A 7,230-nucleotide genomic window follows, 5' to 3' on the forward strand; every position below is an offset into this window, starting at 1 on the left:
TCATTGGTCTCTCGGGACCGCTGTAATCCATGTGACGATGCCTCCCGTTCTACCAGAATCTTTTGCAAAGCCATCTTAGTGCCCCAGAGCAGTATTTTTGTTTTTTGTCTTGTCGTATGTTTCTGTTTGGTATCCGGTACTGCAAAGATGTCCATCGTCAGCTCAGATGTCCTCTTCAGTTTTGCAGAGAAGGCGATAGCCTTCATCTCTTTTTATTGACACAACTCCCATGGTGGTTCTTTGTTGTGTTCTGCAATTTAATTTGTTCTATCTACTTAGGTGTTAATTAGGCCACTTCATATAATTTTCTGATCTGTTTCTTATATTTCCATGGGTTTTTTTTTGTTTTCTGCCCTTTGGGACTCATCTAGTTCTCTTAAGGCAGTCAGTCAGAGAGACTTTCAAGGTGGCTCTGAATCATCGGCTATTTAGAGTAAATAATTTACTTATCAACCAGAGTTACTATATTCTTACAGGATCTAATTCTGCTTTGTCATTCAGTCCTATCTGGAAAATACTTCTGGTGGAATTTAGGTAGCATGCGTGGTCTTGCTAGAAATTAAAAGTAAGCCCGTAGCATTTTGGGTGTTTTATAGGAAAAGTAAGCACATATATTTTGATAATAATATTGTTACTGCATTTAATGAACTACTTTCTTGCGTAGCTTAGTAGGACATCTATCTTTTTCTGTCTACACCCCAGACAAATGAGGTTTAACTACTTATTAGGTCACGTTGGTGATGCAACAGAGACAGTTATAGTAAAAGAGCAGGCATTGTTGTTTTCAGTAAGGGTCAATTTCTCTGGTCAAGGCTTTGTACGCTTTAAATTTAAGGCAGATGAGAAAACTTACTGCTGCTCCTCTGGCTGCCTTAATGTCTTCTGGTGGTTCATCCCTCCCCTTTCCCAGGGGACTGTGGGAAGGGTGGTGGGCGAGGCTCGGAGTATATGACCCCCAGCCTGTGATCAGGGAGCTCATTCCACTCCTGGCTTTCTTTGGTCTTAGTGCTCTGCTGTTCCTTCAGTTGATTACAACTTTTGAGCTGTCTAAGCTACCCAGGGAGATCTATTTTGATATTTAGAGAAGCAGGGGTGACTGTTTGAGGTAAGACGTTCGGGACGAGTCAAGGCTCAGCAGCAGATCTAGTAGAGAATATATTTATCTGCACCTTTTTTTTCAGGTCAGTAATTTTTTATGGAGAATTCAGGGGTGGCAAGATTGTTTAACAGAATACATTGTTCTTTTTATTCTAGGTGCATTACACTGTCCTGGAACTCCTGACTTGATTGAAGATGGAACGTTGTTTTTTTTTCACTAGTTTTGCTCTATACTGTGTAACTTGCTGGCATCGCATCTCTTAGTTGGACTGATGATGAGATTATCTTGCAGGGGTTAAGGTGAGCATCTTGTATGCATCTGTACAGAGATTGAGCATTTCTCAAGAAAGTGGCAAGGACAGAAGGCATAGTATCTGTTAGAGTATGGGACAGCTCATTGCCTTTCCCGATTGCTCAGAGGACTCTGTTGTCCCTTGAAACTTTGTAGCTCAAGGCAGGCCCCTCACAGATTATAAACATCAGGGTTTCACTTACTCTGTGGGCCTGTAGCAAAGCCCCAAGGCTGCGGGAAGGTGTAAGGTGGGCGATGCCTGCAGAACGCAGGGTGTGGCTCAGAGGAACAGCTCCTGAGGAATGGCCGATGCGGGGGGTTCAGGGGTGCAAATACCGGGAAGGAGCTGTCAGGAGGCTGTGGGATTCCTTCCTTGACAGTTCAGGAGCAGAGAAGGGGATTCTAAACTTTTGAGACGAGGGGATGGTTGAGGAAGGGATGAGGGTTCATCAGCCTCTCTCAGTTTAGTTTTGCAGTCACAATTGGATGTCAATGAGGTCTGTCTGGTTTAAGTCTCCCTGCAGCTGACAGGTAGTTATGACAGTCACAAGAGATGAAGTGTGAATTCTCTGGGCCTCAGCATCTCCAGATAGAGGACTTAATGTCAGGCCTTTGAATCTCAAAGGTGTTAAGGCTTGTATGTGAAGAGCTTAGTGTTCTTTTGTGTTTGTTTTTTTAATGGCAGGCTGTAGTTGGACTCTAGGTGGCGTTCTTGAATGGAAACAAGACCTTTGGAATTATTAAGTTATTGGTCAGCATTGGGGTAACTTCTACAATATGTCTTTTGCAGATGCAGAGAAACGAGCCGTGCGCCAAAGGGTGACGGAGGAGAGGTGAGCAGAGCGTCGCAAGAAGGTGGGTTTACATGTGGTGTCAGAGGACAGACGTGCTTTTAGGTTTTGATTTTTCTTTTTAATTTTGAAGGTGCCAAGCAATGAGTGAGTCGGGGATATGGGCACCGGCGACGACTCGGGCAAGGTGAGCCACAACTAGTGGCCTGAAGTAGCAGCTGTGGGCTGGGTTGGTGTCTAAGAGCAACGAATCCTGCGGCAACTCAGTGAGGTGCTTCTCTTTTGGTTTTGCAGGGGCTGCGCGGGCCACTTTTGGCATTGGACAACGGTTTGACGTGAGATGGGGTGGTAGAGAGGAGGACCGTGGGGTGGGTGACTTGTCATGGGCGCAAGGGTAATTTTGTGTCTCTTGGTATCTTAGGTAGCAGAAGCGATGATGGCTACAGCATCCAATTCTGGAATGAGCAAGTGAGTGGAGCACCCTGGTGCTTCTGAGGGGTTTGTTATGGAAGAGGTTGGTCTTGGCCAATGTGATATGGTCATCATTGTTTGTGGGGTGTGGTTGCTTTCTTATTTTTTTCCAGATGACAAAGTGGAACCTGTTGACTGCAGTAGCCAATGTGTTTTTTATCAGGGAGGGATTCTGACCCCTGCCCGTCCGAAAGCTAAGTTGAGGGTCTGGAGGGAGGGGAACAAGGTTGGGAGGTGTTGTAAAGTTAGTGTAGGGACAGGGCTGTGCAGGAACAGGCCCCTTTGGGCAGGTAAAGGAAGCAGGTTACTCTTGCACAACACTGTGTATGCAAGGGAGGGCAGTTCCAGCCTATGTCTGTGGTGGTGTTGTTTGCGTAGTCTGTCTTCTCTGCCTTAGACCTTCCTCAGGTCTCAATGTCCTCTTTGCACTCAAGGAGGGCATTGTGCGTCTCGGGTGCCATCCCTAGCATCTCGAATAGCTTTACTCATCGTTACAGTGCCAGCTGGGAACTTCTTTGCTTGTGTTAGAAGTGTAAAGCATGGATAAGTCTTGCGTCTCGGAAGTTTATGCTCTGTCTGCTTTTGCAACGTTGTTCCAGGCTGGGACAGCACCTCTGATCTTGAGCGGTCTCTTTAGTCATCTTTTCTGAGAGATCTTCCTGGCATCCCAAACTTCTTAGGCCTTTAGGAAAGGCATTGTGCGCACACTTCATGCGAGTTGCGGACAGGTCTTTTTGCACAGTTCATAGCATTTGACTTTTCTCAGGCTGCCACAGATTCTTACTTGTGGCCCCCTAGGTCTTCTTGCCCAATGGCAGCTCTGGTCCAGGAGTCGTGCTTTTTAGAGTTTTTTATGTCTCTGCATCACACTGTTGGTCTTGTCTGTGTGCAGTGTCTGTGCATGTTTGTCTGGGTTAGAGCTGCTCTACCTGGGGGCATAGCAGTGACAGCAAGCAAAAGAATAACAATGAGATCCTATGGCTAACGTGTAGATAACCCTAGACTTTATAGGCAAAGGTTGTAGAGTTCGTTTCCGAGCAAGTAGCCCTGTATGCAGTGGGCAAGGAGAGTTGTTTCTGTAGTGCTAGGCAGAGACACAGGGGATGACCAGATTGTTATTAACAGCAGGCTGTAGTTGGAATCTAGATGGTGTACGTGAGTGGAAACAAGACTTCTGGGACTGGTCAACTGTTGCTCTGAATCTGGGTGACTCGTTTAATGTTGCTTTCACAGATGCAGAGGGATGAGCGGTGTGCCAAAGGGCGACAGAGGACACGCAAGTAGAGTGCCATAAGAAGGTCAGTGTGTGGTGTTGGAGGGAAGATATGACTGGTGGCTGTATGACTAGCTTATAAGTTTTGGGTTCTCCGTTTTGAAGATGCAAAGCAGGGTCTTGGTAACAGAGGTGACTCGGGCAAGGTGGGCCATGACTCGTGGGCTGAAGTAGCAGTTGTTATTGTAGTGTGCATTGTTGGTGAAGTTCTAAGCATCGCTTGTTGTTTGTGTTTTTCAGGTGGGATGTGAGCTTCGAGGTGCCAACCTGCAAAATGGCAGGGGCAACACGGGTCAGCAGCCAAGGTAAAGGAGCAGAAAGTGGGAATCGGTGCGGACACACTTTGGTGTTGGGCGTTATCTCAGCATGTCCTCTTTGCTTTGATTTTATTGCAGGTGCCGCACATAGCCGCGGAGAGGTGGAGCAGCATGCTGACGAGAGGTCTGAGACGGTGAGGCTGCTGCTGGCCAGGTCAGTGTGTAAGAGCAAAATATTGTGTGGCTCTTCAGTGAGGTGTGTCTCTTTTGATTTTGCAGGGACTGTGTGTGTGTGGGCGGCATTAGGCATTGGACCACTGTTTGAGGTGACCTGGGGTGGCAGCGAGGAGGAGCGTGGGGTGGGCGACTTGTCACGGGCGCAAGCGGTAATTTTGTGTCTCTTGGTATCTTAGGTAGCAGAAGCAACGCTGGCCGCGGCGTCTGCCTCTGGAACGAGCAGGTGAGTGGAGCAGGCCGGTGCTTCTGAGGAGGAGGTGGTTGCGGAAGGGGTTGGTGTTGGCCAGTGTGATGCTTACTGTCAGCCCTGTGTGTTGTCTGTGTTGTCGTCTTGTCGTTTTGCTTTTCAGATGGCAAAACGGAAGCAGGCGACTGCAGGCGCATCCCAGTTAGCCAAGGTGCTTTTTGTCGAGGATGGAGTCAGACCCCTGGCCCCCTGAAAGCTAAGTTGAGGGACTGGGGGGAGGGGACCACGGTTGTGAATTGCAGGGAGTGCTTGTAAAGTTAGCGTAGGGGAGAGGGCTGTGCAGGAGCGGGCCCCTTTGGGCATGTAAAGGGAAGGAAGGGGTTTCTCTTCAGCCCAATTGGGCAGGAGCGTTCCAGGCTGCGTCTGTGGTGCTGTGTCATTTTTGTCGTCTGTCTTCTGTGTCTTAGACCTTACCTGTATCTCAGCATCCTCATTGCTCTTTGTGCACATCAGGCACCACCCCTGGGGTCTCGAATGCCCCTACTCATCGGCGTGGTGCCAAGCGGGGGCTTCTCTTCTTGCCTTACAAGCGTAAAGCGTGGATCGGTCTCGTGGCGTGGAAGTTTCCGGTCGGTTCTCTTCTGCGGCGTCGTTCCAGGCTGTGTCAGCAGCTCTTCTCTCTGGCGGTCCATTTTCGTGGAGTGTGGGAGCTCTTCCCTGCATCCTTATGTTCTTAGGTCTTGAAGCCGGGCTTCTTGCACATGCGCCGTCTCTTTTGACTACTGTATCTTCGTGCCAGGGACCATGCTGTCTGACTCTGTTTTTCTGGGGCTGCCATGGAGGCGCCATGCTTTGGGCCGTCGCGGCCCTGTAGGTCTTCTTGTCCGGCGGTATCACCCGTCAGGGAGTCCTCCTTCTTGTGAAGGAGAGTTTTCTCTCTTCTTTGAAGCCCATTGTTTGTGGTCTTGTGTGTAGTGTCTGTCTGTGCCTGTGTGTGTTTTGGCTTGGAGCTGCTCTGCCCAGGGCAACCAGGGAACCTGTAAATGGCAGGGCCAGGGTGGGTGAGCAGCCAAGGTAAAGGAGCAGGAGATTGGAACTGATGCAGGCAGGCTTTGGTTTTGGGCGGTATCTCAGCATGTGCTGTTTGCTTTGATTTTATTGCAGGTGCCGCACGTAGCCTCAGCGGGGCGAAGCGGCGTGCTGACAAGAGGTCTGAGAAGGTGAGGCGGTTGTGTGCCGGGTCAGTGTGTAAGAGCAAATTATAGTGCAGCAACTCAGTGAGGGGTGTCTCTCTTGGTTTTGCAGGGGCTGTGCGGGCCACCTGTGGCATCGGACAACTGTTTTGGGGTGAGCTGGGGTGGCAGCGAGGAGGAGCGTGGGGTGGGTGACTTGTCACGGGTGCAAGCGGTAATTTTGAGTCTCTTGGTATCTTAGGTAGCAGAAGCAATGCTGGCCGCAGCGTCTGCCTCTGGAATGAGCAGGTGAGCGGAGCACCCCGGTGCTTCTGAGGAGCGGGTTGTTGTGGAAGAGGTTGGTCTTGGCCAATGTGATGCTTACTGTCAGCACTGTTTCTGGGTTTTTTCTTTTTCCAGTGAAGAAGCGCAACCTGTTGACTGCAGGAGCATCCCAGATACCCAATGCATTTTCGGTCGAGGATGGAGTCAGACCCCTGGCCCCGTGAAAGGTAAGTTGAGTTGCAGGGGCTGGAGAGGGTCTGGAGGGAGGGGAACAAGGTTGGGCGGTGTTGTAAAGTTAGTGTAGGGACAGGGCTGTGCAGGAACAGGCCCCTTTGGGCAGGTAAAGGAAGCAGGTTACTCTTGCACAACACTGTGTATGCAAGGGAGGGCAGTTCCAGCCTACGTCTGTGGTGGTGTCGTTTGCGTAGTGTGTCTTCTCTGCCTTAGACCTTCCTCAGGTCTCAATGTCCTCTTTGCACTCAAGGAGGGCATTGTGCATCTCGGGTGCCATCCCTAGCATCTCGAATAGCTTTACTCATCGTTACAGTGCCAGCTGGGAACTTCTTTGCTTGTGTTAGAAGTGTAAAGCATGGATAGGTCTTGCGTCTCGGAAGTTTATGCTCTGTCTGCTTTTGCAACGTTGTTCCAGGCTGGGACAGCACCTCTGATCTTGAGCGGTCTCTTTAGTCATCTTTTCTGAGAGATCTTCCTGGCATCCCAAACTTCTTAGGCCTCTAGGAAAGGCATTGTGCGCACACTTCATGCGAGTTGCGGACAGGTCTTTTTGCACAGTTCATAGCATTTGACTTTTCTCAGGCTGCCACAGATTCTTACTTGTGGCCCCCTAGGTCTTCTTGCCCAATGGCAGCTCTGGTCCAGGAGTCGTGCTTTTTAGAGTTTTTTATGTCTCTGCATCACACTGTTGGTCTTGTCTGTGTGCAGTGTCTGTGCATGTTTGTCTGGGTTAGAGCTGCTCTACCTGGGGGCATAGCAGTGACAGCAAGCAAAAGAATAACAATGAGATCCTATGGCTAACGTGTAGATAACCCTAGACTTTATAGGCAAAGGTTGTAGAGTTCGTTTCCGAGCAAGTAGCCCTGTATGCAGTGGGCAAGGAGAGTTGTTTCTGTAGTGCTAGGCAGAGACACAGGGGATGACCAGATTGTT

The 7,230-nt window shown here is 49.5% G+C and overlaps 2 long non-coding RNA genes across 2 annotated transcripts; both read left to right on the forward strand.

Annotated features, from left to right (window-relative positions):
* The first annotated feature begins 1,264 nt into the window (after positions 1 to 1,264).
* On the forward strand, positions 1,265 to 3,946 carry LOC142360775 (uncharacterized). The gene is made up of 5 exons (XR_012763348.1): positions 1,265 to 1,398; positions 2,181 to 2,223; positions 2,315 to 2,452; positions 2,603 to 2,649; positions 2,766 to 3,946. It is a non-coding gene; the product is annotated as an uncharacterized LOC142360775 (long non-coding RNA).
* Positions 3,947 to 4,772: 826 nt separating this feature from the next.
* Positions 4,773 to 6,284, forward strand: LOC142360776 (uncharacterized). Its single transcript, XR_012763349.1, has 4 exons — positions 4,773 to 5,826; positions 5,912 to 5,953; positions 6,041 to 6,087; positions 6,199 to 6,284. It is a non-coding gene; the product is annotated as an uncharacterized LOC142360776 (long non-coding RNA).
* Positions 6,285 to 7,230: the final 946 nt, after the last annotated feature.

This window comes from Opisthocomus hoazin, chromosome 3 (genome assembly GCF_030867145.1).
Source record: "Opisthocomus hoazin isolate bOpiHoa1 chromosome 3, bOpiHoa1.hap1, whole genome shotgun sequence".
NCBI lineage: Eukaryota > Metazoa > Chordata > Aves > Opisthocomiformes > Opisthocomidae > Opisthocomus > Opisthocomus hoazin.